Source organism: Dryobates pubescens, chromosome Z (assembly GCF_014839835.1).
Source record: "Dryobates pubescens isolate bDryPub1 chromosome Z, bDryPub1.pri, whole genome shotgun sequence".
Classification (NCBI taxonomy): domain Eukaryota; kingdom Metazoa; phylum Chordata; class Aves; order Piciformes; family Picidae; genus Dryobates; species Dryobates pubescens.
Genome location: NC_071657.1, coordinates 28,733,586 through 28,745,738, shown reverse-complemented (window position 1 = coordinate 28,745,738; position 12,153 = coordinate 28,733,586). Strand labels below are relative to the sequence as shown.

Genomic DNA, 12,153 nt, shown 5'->3' with positions numbered 1-12,153 from the left:
CTCTCAAGCCAGTCATTGCCCAGCCTATAATGGTGCCTGTGCTTGCCCCGCCCCAGATGCAGGACCTTGCATTTGGTCTTGTTGATCACCTGAAATTTACTCAGGTAGCTCTAGGACCTTTCTACAGAAGGATTTCTTTGTTTAACATACCACAAGCTGCATTTGAATGGCATTATTTACTGACTGTCTTCCCTCTGTCTGGCTAGCATTTACTGTATTAGTTGTCTTCTTCAAGTATGTCCTGTCCTCCTGTCATACTTGATTTAAATAATTCAGATTACTAGAGAAAACATATGGATAAACACTCGTGCACTAAAATTAGCTTTATGTGAGTGTATGTGGTAAGAAACAAGACTAAAATAATCTTTGGTCCTTTCAGGAGGTGAAAGACAGCATCCATAAAATCACTGAACAGCAACTATTAATACCACAGTTTCACAAGCCCAGCCCATGCAGTACCAAAAGGATCTCCTGGGAGCTGATCAGCTTTCTCCCTCACCTCTGAAATCAGATGGGAATGTCCTTGAAGCAAATGTACCATTGTAGGAAACAATTAAGGAAATTGGCAACGAGGAAGAAAGAATGACTTCTGTCATTTAGATAAAATACCCAGTGTAAGTGAGCTTGTGGTTGCCATTCAAAACTAAATAGTGGTGGAGGACTCAATTTTCAGATCTAACCTATTCTTTAGTAGCAGTGCCAGAGAAGCATGAAGTAGGCCAGTGCCTGGACTTCAGCAGAAGGGAAGAAAAACCCTGTGTGACACTAGAATGACTTCTCAACTCAGCTGAAGCATGAGGTACAAGCTATTCGCAGTTCTGTGCTAGGGAAGAACTTAAGAGCTAAGAATTCATCTCAGTCTGGACACAGCCAGCAACTCCAGGTGCTGTAAGATCACACCTTGGCATCCTGTCTTGTGCGTACAATGCCATTCTCCTTGATAAAAAAAGAGATAGAGACTGTGGAAAATTATTTGGCATATGATATTCAGCAGCTCACAAGAAAAGAATCAGTGTTAGGTTGGGCAGAAACCCAAGAATACTACTGAACTAATGCAAACTTTTCTAATAGTAATCAAACAAAAAAATAAAATTAAAAAAAAACCCAAACACAAAACTAAAAAAAAATTACTAAACAAACTGAAAACCCTGAAATCTACCTACTACTACTACACAAGTGAGATTCTATCAGTTCAGGAAAAAAATCTGTAACATCACTAATGCCATTGTGCATTACAGTTTAAGGGGATAGGTCCTTTTAGATTAATCTGATTTCATTCTGTAAGAGTTGGGTAAGTATCTTGTCCAACAGCCAGTGGGAAACCACCTGTGAACAGAGATATTTGCAGAGGGTATCTATGAGGCCATACACACAATATCTCCACTTGAGGAAAAGGAAGCTTCGTAAGACCCTACGAGAGCCACCTACTTCATCTTGCTAAGGATAGAGAAGCTTCACAGTTGTCGTTCCACATCTTACACAGAGCTGCACTGCTTCACATGGAAACCCATCTAAAGCTGGCTTAAAGAACAGCAGCATGTGCAAACCACTGAGCAGAAATACTCTCCCAGCAGCACGCATATCTGGCTCACATATGTGTAATACGCTGCACAATGGCCCAACCCTTTGCAGTTAACTGACCATTTTGTCTCCAGCGTTACAGATATGAAACAATAAGTGTTTTTACTATGAAAGCAGAGTACTAACATTACCTTTGAAGATCTATGAAAAGCAATCCAAGTCACTAGGTGTAGCTATTCCTAAACCCATATTGTTATTATGTGGCTGGAAAAACCATCCCCTGTTATCCTATACTAATCCCTCTAAATTGAGCTTTCTAATATTTCTAAATGATGTGGTATTTCTGCATTGTGGAAGAAGACCCAGAAACTGCTGGGTGCAGTTACACTATCTACACATGCTGTGCAGGTCTCAGAATGATTTACATGGCTTACATCGAGCCATTTTTATTTGAAAAGCTCAAACACTGAAAACACAGTGGATTACTGAGGGAGCTCAGCCACTTTCCTGCTTATGTGACTGAATTTCTCAATACTTACAAGAAGGAGGAGAATTTAAAAATAAAACAATAGCTAATGTATTTGGACATTGTATTACTCTTCCCTGGCCTTTCAAAGCAGACAATTATTTGCTATGCCACTGGCAAAATATGGCAGTATGAACACGCAGATAAACTACAAAACAGTACTCAGCTTCTCTGTAGGCTGATGCAGAACATCAAGTTCTATGTTTTACACCAAGTATATTGCCATTGCACTCTTTAGGTGACAGGAAGTTTATATCAGTTTACAGTTTAATAAGAGAAAACGTACATAGTGACATTTGCTTTAAACTAGTACAGGTTTATATCAAGAGCATTTTGTTACATGGAATACTATATTCCAACTTAAACTAAACAGTTTAATCTACATGGATTAAAAAGAATTCTGGTGGGTTGAAATTTCCCCCCAGCATTAACTTTTTGCCAGACCAACTCAGTTAGAAGCAAATGAAGCTGTATTTACAAGCAAAAACTACACTCTACAATGGAATACAATGAATAGATACACTATACACAGTATTAACAATATTATACAGATATTTACAATTAGAAAACAACACAAAAACTCCCCTGGTCAGAAAGACCAAGGAAGCCATTCCACTACCCTCCCCACCCGCCCTGTCCCAAGAGAGAGGAGCGGTGAGAGAAAGCAGTGGGTTAGACTTATCCAAGGCCAGACAGAAGCACGTTCTCTCTCCTGAGGGCAGCAAAACAGCCAGAGATCACACGAGAAGAGAAAAAGGAAAGAATTGTTATGGAACAGGTCCTCTTATTCCAGATATTTACTCAATGAATTTGTTTAGAATAGTCTTTTGTTTTCCTTTTGCGATCGTTTTAGGCTGTAACTTTAAGAAAGGGACAGTTGCTGGAACACTCTGGCTGAATGCTTTGGAATAGTAACGAAAACAAAGATCAGTCTAAACGAATTTCATTGGTAGATAGGTAAAATGCAACTTTTAAGTTTTAGTTCAGTTTGAGTCTCAGCCAGTTCTGTTCTCTCTTTTCAGCCTGTCTGCTTCTGAGCAACAGCTGTGGGACCTGTTAACCTGAATAACAGATAAGAAAAATAATTATTGCATGCGCTTTGAGCTAACAGAATTTTCCTCCTTAATAATTACCTTTTCTCTCTCTCTCACCCTTTTGGGAAAAAAGGGAGGCAGGGGGAGAGAGGGGGTACAGGGGGGGGGCCGCCTCTGTCTGGAGGAGGGAGTTTTGTTCTGTATTACGTTCTTTGCTGTATATCTCTGTACATATTGTAAATACTGTACATTGTGTATATATTCACTGCACCTCATCCTGCTTGCAAATATAGCTTTAATTCATCTCTGCTTCTCCGACTGAGTTAGCCGTGGTTTCTTTGTGTGTGGGAGAGAACTGAACTTTCTCTCACCACCACACCTTTTTATACCCAATAGTGATTTATTTATATTTTTCTACTTTTCTGCTCGAAATCTGTAACTAAATTTTAAAGGCATAGCCTAAAGCCACTACAAGAATGGAATCACTGAAGGTAAATGTGACACAGGACTAAATGAAACTGTTTCATTCAGAACGGATAGTATTCCTCCATCACAACTGATAAATATTCTTTACTCAAGTCCTCACCTTTATGTTCTGAAGTCGAAATTAAACTTCAAACAAAAAAATAAAAGACCAGATCTGCAAACATTAATTCAGTGGCTCCATTCCCTGAACAGTAGAAGTGTGCATACCACTTCTGTAAAGGCTTCCACTAATTTTAGCTAAACCTCAACTCTTCAATCCTCCTTCCTTTCACCCCACTTGAAAAACTGCCAAACTTTCCATTGGGATATACTAAATGAGTAGTACTGTGGACATGGCCATCACATACCTGCAAAGAGCTTCCTTAAGAACTTTAACCCTATGAACAATAGTACATTGCTACAGAACTATGCTGTCAGTATTTGAAATTGCCCCATGTTAAAATGCCTGACTGACCAACAAAAGACAAAATAAGGTTTGAGCTAAAAGAGACATTTGTACTCTTTTGCACACAGCTTCACAGAACAGCATTCAACAACTCTGCCTTTTGCTCCTGTATGCAGACCCCTGGTGTAAACAAAAATGAATGCTGAAGACTGAGCTTCTGACTCAAAAAAACAGAATTTGTTGAATCTTAAATGAGATTAGGTTTACAATGTTAGTTACCATCTTTCTTTTTCCTTTCCGTAGATGTTGTAACTGAAAAAAAAAACCCAAAAGCATTTACTGATATTCAAGAAGTAGGAGTTTAAAACATGCCAAGTGGCCTGTTAAAAATTAACCAAGTTACTATCAGTTCACAATGGAGGAATGCCTGCTAATAATCTCTTCTACAAAAACTTACCATCAATAATCTGTAGTGCTAATTGACAGCACAGCATTTGCAGATTTTCACTGTGGAAAAAAATGCATAACATCGAAAAAGCTTCAGTTTTGTGACTTCCAGAAGACAAGGGGGAAGAGAAAAGGGAAAACATTGGTAGGTTAGTGTCAGAAACTAGGAAAGACCACAGCTGGCATTTTTTCTGATATTTACCTTAAAAGTTTCTTCCCTAAAGTCAATCAATTTATTGACCTATTCATTGCAGAATCTGGTAACATGGGGACTCAAAAACAGTATTTAAAAGCTTCAAGTTCCAGTCCCTGCCCACATCCTCTGCAAAGGATGTAAAGAGCTGGCCTGATAATTAACCTTCAGTTAATCATACAGTAAGTAGGGACAGCTGCTGAGGACAAGAGGTGGGCAGGAGGGAAGCCTTCTGTGGGTGTTGACTAGATTTGATGTAGACCAACCCACCTTTTCAGAATTAAACCCACATCCTCTACCATCAGAAGCCAAATGTGTGTGTGGTCTTACTCAAGCCTAGGTAATTTGATGAAACATAGGTGGCACAGGAAAAGACATAGTTTTTGAAGAGGACCAAGCGAGGACTTAGAAGAGATCAATCATGCTTTCCCAACAAGGGAAAGGTCTTTTAAAAACCACCTCTTTTAAAATAAAATGTTCTAATGACATAAATTAAAAATTGGTAATCACATTTCTCAGAACACAATGTTCTGTGGTGGAGAAGAAGGGAGGAAAGGCAAATAACATGTATGTAAATATGTATGTATGTACTGTGCCTTCCTTAAGAAGCAAGATCTTAGAGCAAGTCTCCCTCAGTCTGAGAGGAAATCAAAACTTGATTAGAGATTTTGTCAATCCCATTCCTCTAATACAGCTACCTTTCTTTAAGGCTATACTCCCTGTACTATATGTTCTTCCAGCATGTTGCTTTCTCCTACACATTTTACCTTCTCAAGCAATAGCTTCAGACTTGTATTTTTCCACTATAAGCTGACATCAACCAAAAACCTGCTCCGTAACTATTCAAGGGCATGTAAGCACACAAAAGTATTGTCTTCCTAAGCAGGCTGGGTATGGCATTTGAATGTTGTACATTCCCTCAGTTAATTGAAAGTTGTATCTCTCTTTTCAAAGGTTCAGTAGACAAATGGCTTGGCAGAAAAAGATTTAGAAATAACCCAGGAATATCTGTTTCAAATAACATTTATTCCAAGTATGCCATTAATACGCATGTTGACACACAACAGAACTTCTGATGTTGTAAGCCAACACCCAGCTTTAAAGAGGAAGAAAAATCACAAAGCAGAGCACTGCTAAATCCAAAGAACTTGACAGTGAGTCAAAAATAAAGACATAGATGTACAGCTTTATTAATCTCACTGAATCATGACAAAATTGAGACCCAGACTGATACGAAGTACCAGAAATTACTCTTCTCCCCCTCCACCCCCCTCCTTTTTTCCCCCAAAAGATTTATTTGTGGCAAACCCATTAATCTTCCAAGGTTTCCCTGTCTTGTCAACTACTGACATGAAACTGGGGAAATTTCTGAGCCTCTACCAATACTATGATTATTTCACCTATTTATTAGAGTTAAACTTACATGGAAAACAATTGTCTAGAATACTGAATCACAGAAACTGCATACCACAGACACTAAATACAGTTTCAGAAATTCTTAAAATAATACCAAATAGATTACTCAGAAGTCAGCTGAACATTAAGAAAAGAATATTTATATACTGAGACATGCCAACTTTGAAACAGCCCGTTTCTTTCAACACCGAAAAAGGAGTCTTATTTTTGAGGGTTTTCATTCTTAAACCTCCTTTTTTACGCAGCCATGCTGCCATCATTTTCAACAAATTTCAACATTTGCTATTAAGGCTTAAAAGCAGTATCTCAGATATTTATTTGTCTTGTGATACATTGATCGATTTGATCCTCAAAACTTAAGGCAGTCTGCTTTTCAGTTGAAAGAGATGGAAACTTTCAGAATAGCAGAAAAGCATTAGAGAAGGTTAATTTCAGCTAAGTGCTGTTGGCACAGCTGAACACATCTCACAACAATACGAATTAAAAAAGATAACATATTTGCATAAGCAATTAAGAACAACCCTGCACTTGGGATAAGCCTGGCTCTCTCAGCTACCATCACAGAACAGACAGGGATGGTGAACACAAAGAGTTCTCTGCGCTAAAATGTCAGCTGTTTGGTCTAGACTTCAAGCTGCACAGATGGGTGCTTGTCTACCAGGTTGAAGAAAGAATTTGCTTAGTAGTTTTACTACAAATGGTCAATGGGGAATGTTTGCCATGATACATGCTCACTTTGTCCTTCTGGCTAACCAGCACAGCCCTTCTCCCAGAATCATCATTTTGTTAATTCCTTTGGTACAAGTTCAGGAACTTCAATAAAGCCTGTGTAAATCTGATGGTATACTTCCATGTTTAGTACCAGGGAAGAAAAAAAACAAAAAGCCATGGAATTTTAAAACTATTACAAGGGGAAAAAAAAAAAACCACATTAAAAATAAAATAAGCAGTTCCACTAGCCACAATTCCAAGTAAAACTACAGCTTTTCATAAAGGATGTGTCGCACTCAGAGTGGGAGCAGGGTATGTTCTAATTTGTTTCTCTGCATTACCCTTAAATGCTAGTCCACTCCTTCCAGGACCTGCCATGCTGGTGTCATCTGATTAAAGAGGGTTTTTATTCACAGTCACAAGGCTCTTCACTGCTCTCCAATCTCAGCACAGCAGGTCAGCTGCATGAATACCAGGCAACTGAAACAGCAGTTATAACTAGACATCCTGTTTGCCGTGAATACTATTTTTAATACTTTTATGATGTTAATAACAGGAACTCCCGGGTTAACCAGTTTGATTTTTTATATAATTCTGCAGTTAGCTAATCCTAAACCACTTTACCAGCGATCCCAGTGTGTACAGATTTTACTTTTCACTCTCAGTTTTGAAGTGGATTTCCCTCCCAAGCTCCTTGCTCCTGCATTTCAGGAACTTTTTAGACCATTTTAAGGGGCGAAGACAGAGGTTTTGATAAAGACTTGAATATGGTTCCTCTGTTATCTAATCACAAATCCGTATAGTCAGAGAGCTTCTGTATGAGAGCCAAGACATTAGGAAGAACACAAAATTCAAAACCATTTATGCAGAAATTTCCAAATAGTGAACAAGACAAGAGGCCATCAAGGTTAGGAATTAGCTGTGCACCTTCAACACCCACTGGAGATCACTACTCTCATTTGGGAGAAAAGAAGAGTTACTCCTTCCCTGAAAATGTACAGTTCAAACACATCTTTCTCTCCCTTCATGGACTGCAGATTTCCAGAATTCCAACTGAGAAGGAATAATGGCTTACCTCATCCAAAACCACTCATCAACTTTTAGATGTAGCTAACTTTTAGCTATTGCAAATCTTCTCCGTACTGAAGTCAAAAAATATGAGGCTCTGTTTAGCCACTGTCCTCCCCAAAAACCCAGTCCAATTTATGGAAACTGTGTTAGCATACTGTAAAAAGATCTAATCTCAGTAAAAATATAAGGGTTACTGTATTGCCATCTGGGTGGAGAAAAACAACCAACAGCCTGCTTTATAGCAGCAAGGCCTACTTCAAAAGTCTCAGAAGATGGCTGCACCTTCCTTCAGCATCTAAATGACGGGGAGAGATACTGGATGCAGTCAATGCACACACTGCTTTCAGCCATATGTAATCCCCACTTCCAAATTATAATCTGCAAAAAAACACCAGGGTTAAGTGGAGATACCTTCATGAGGTGAAATTTGTATTTGAGCAAAAATTATACCATCACATCCCTAACAATTTCAGATTTTATGCTTTAGCATTTTCTGTGCATCAAAAAATACCTCAAATCCCTCATAACATTAATACAGGCACATTCCTGAAAAATCAGTTCTCTGCAGTTTGTATTATATGACAGCATTCTCTTTCCCAGGAACAGATGCACAACAGTACAAAAAAAAGTAAAAATAAAAGGAAGAAACGACAAGTGGCAAGCAGCAGCTCCACACAGGAAGATGCACTTGCTTCCCATTGATTCAGTTAAAAGGAGAAAAAGAAGCAGAAATCGAACTTTCACCTTCTCCCTCTTTTCTTCACAGGCACACCATGAAACAAATTATCATAAAAGACATTTAAATCATATAAAGGACAGTTATTTGTTACTGTAGTTTGTCTATAACCAGCATTCTCAGGTTAAAAGTGCATTTTCACTACAAGAGCATTTTTTGCAAAGGGAAGAAATAAAGATGTTGCTGAAACTCAAGTCTTCCCTGAAAGTAATGAGGAAAATGAGGGTAGGAAACATGGTAAGAAACCAACATTGAAAACACACCAAGATGTACTCTAAGTCAGAAAATTAAAGGACTGCATTTGCTATAATGTACCATGGAGAGACTGACTTAACAATTGTGTTGCTCTACCTTTCATTTTCCTCTAAGCACCAGCACTGCTAACCCCGACACCAGCAAGGGACTAATCCATCCAGGAAATACGCAGAAGACTCAGGTGACTGATGTCAGAATTTTTACCACTGTTTTCCCCACTCACACACCAACCCAAAGCATATTACAATTCTGAGTTGAAAAGAAATTTCTGCCTAAAGTGGCACGGGACAACATTTATTTCATTATCTTAATTCACAATATAGCCCCAAATGCTGGCAAACATGGCTGCAGAACCCTGCAATAAAGAATCTCAGCAATAGAGAGTAATTAAGATTGGGAAAGACCTGCAAGATCACTGAGTCCAGCTGTTAACCTAGTACCACCTTCTTTATATAGACAGAAAGAAGACAAAGGAAACAAATGGGAAACCCATTTGGCCACTGCCACATCACGGAAGACACTAAAATATTTTTAAAATACAATTGAAGTCTAAACTGAAACCAAAAAATCATTGGTTGGAAACATGGGATAATTGTATGAAGCTTTGGGTGTCTTTAAAAAAAGGGTGGGGGGGAATCCCTTTTGAAGTGTGTTGGGAGTCTTCAAGTGTAGGAAAACTTGGGCAAAGAAGTTTGAAAGAGTTGAGGTTTTATTTTTTGAGATCTTTTTATCTATGTTCCTTTTGCATTCTGAATACATTTTTGACCCTACAAAGAGAACATCTATCGAAACAATTTGCATCCCACATGCCTGTTCTGTCAGTCACATGATTTGTAAGAACTTCAAATAATTCTTGTCTTGAAACCATGCCTAATTTAATATGAAAGTCAGAATTTCAGCTCAAACCCTCAGGGGAACTCAGCTGGATTTACAATTAAATCTTTGCCAGTAATTTGGAGAGACTCCAGACTGCAAAAACACCCACCCAGTCCACTCTTAACTAAGCCAAGATGGCAGTAAATTTGGGGGGAGGAGGGAAGCCACTTTCACTATATGCTAGCTTCCAGATTATGAAGGTTATCCCTGTAATGACATCTTTGGCTTGACATTCCCTCAATTTACATCTTAACTCCCATCCCCCATCTCCTAACATTAAAATCAAAGACAACATAATTCAGCAGCCAAATTCTCCTGACCTGTAACTTAAAGCAATTTTACTTCTATACCCAGGTTTAGAGTGTTTTACAGGCCAACAGTGGTGGAGCTATCTGTGGTTATCAAGAACAGAAGCCTCCCCAGTGGAAAATGCAAGTTACTGGCCAGAGGGGGAACACAAACAGGACATCCTGACCTTTGACTTTCCTTGCTCAATTCCCTTCCTGTGACTACCTAGAACCCCTCAGCCAATATGCAAGTAGGAGTAAGCATTTCAAAATCTCAAGGATATTATTTGTGTTGATAACACTTCATGACTTGGTCACTTCCCATTTCGTGACTTAAAAACATGGTAAATGTAATTAGAACCACAATAATAAAAGTGATGGTGCATTGATACAACTTCTTCTGCTTTCCAGTTTTTCTTCTCTGTAATTTACATTGAGCTATTTTTGTTTACTTGGGGTTTTTTTAATCTGCAGATGAGTAATCAAGATAAGTAACTAATTTTTCTGAGTAAATAATTAGGTTTTCATAAGCTTTAACAGATACTCACAATGTTACAGATGAGTAAAACTCATCCAATAGTCTTCAAAAGTAACGCTTTCTCCACAGCGGATCTGTTGACTCAAAAGGATTTTTTACTGTCACAAAAAGACATTTTTACAATATTTTAATAATTTGGCTTATTTTAAGATTTGAGGGTAATAAAAACATTCAGGTGAAAATGACTCAGAAAAAGATAACCTAAATAGCATCACCTTTTTACTGCTGAATTGAACACAGCCAAACACCGGCTAGCATATGATTTACAAACACCAAATTGCATTGAGAAACAAATATGGGTAAGATATGGAAAAGCTGATGGCTAGCACAAAGAAATATTAACATTTCAATTCCCTTACTTGAAACATCATTCACTGTCCTGAAAAAAACAACAAATAGGAACTTCCTGAACTCTAACAGTCATTACAACTACCATGTAGAATATTATGTTTTGCTAATATTAACCTGGCATCATAAGTAATAAAAGATTAGTTAAGTATACTTACACACTTTCAAAGATGCAGAATTAGAAACCACTTACCCTCTCTACATAGCAGAGATCATTTGGTAGAAGGATAGTGAGTTTCTGTAATTCTGTGACATGTATGTGTTTAAGGCAATATCTCTGTAAAAGTTTTCCAGATTTTAGTGCTGGAAATAGAATGAGGAGCAACAGTAGAGGTTACAGAAACACACTGATGCACTTCATTTCTCTTTATTTTAAGAAGAGGGACACATCAACTAAGGCAGCGGCAGTGCCATGGCCTAGGTGTGAAGATGCGTGGGGACTTATAGCCCACTTCTCATCTGGATGTTTGGATGAGAAATGAGAAAGATTTAAGAAAGAAACCAGAACTCCCAACTCTTAATTGCTCAGCCATCTTTGTGTCACAACAAATGTGATGTCATAAAGACAACACAATTATGGAGCAATAAAGTGATCTTCTAGACATGATCGTCTCACTAGACTGCAGTAAATCAAACCACTTACTGCAATTTAGATCACCAATGAGAAGAATCATGGATATATACACCTGGGAGCACTTTCGTCTGCATCCAAACAGTTCAAGTATTACCACTGAATATAAATTCAAGTTGCTGTGTATATTCTTTAAAAAAAAGCACAGGCACCCAAAATCAAGAAAAAACTGCAAGCACATAGCATTACAGAAGAATAAATAATACTGCTTTCAGGCCTAGCCAAGGGATTACTGTTACATGAGGAAATCAAGGTTGACCTCTAAAAATCTAAATATAATTCTAAGAATGCTTCCTGTGTCAGGGCTCTGGACAAGAGAAATCAAATGAAAAGACTTGAGTGTCTACACGCCATCTAGATCATTGGTATTGCACAACCTCCAGTTTTAAAAACACTTCAAACAGATTCCTTTACAGGATATTCACAGAGTTTTAACTGCTTAAAAACTACTGCAAGGTATGAAATACACCCTGGAATTTCCAAAAGGCTTGTTTTCAGAAAATGTCCCTGTGCTGCTGACAAACCGTAGGAGAATCTGATACTATCACCAGATAATTTTAATTATATATAACTTGTTAAATATTTACTTACATCCACTTGATACTAGATAGTCACTACATGGGACATTCACGCACAAAGATCTTGGGAGTCCTAATGGACAGCAAGTTCTCCATGGGACAACAACGTGCCCT

At 38.1% G+C, this 12,153-nt stretch overlaps 1 protein-coding gene across 1 annotated transcript in view; it reads right to left on the bottom strand.

Moving 5' to 3' along the window:
- AOPEP (aminopeptidase O (putative)) overlaps window positions 1-12,153 on the bottom strand; it is a 165,760-nt gene that overhangs the window by 58,819 nt on the left and 94,788 nt on the right. The window lies entirely within an intron of this gene.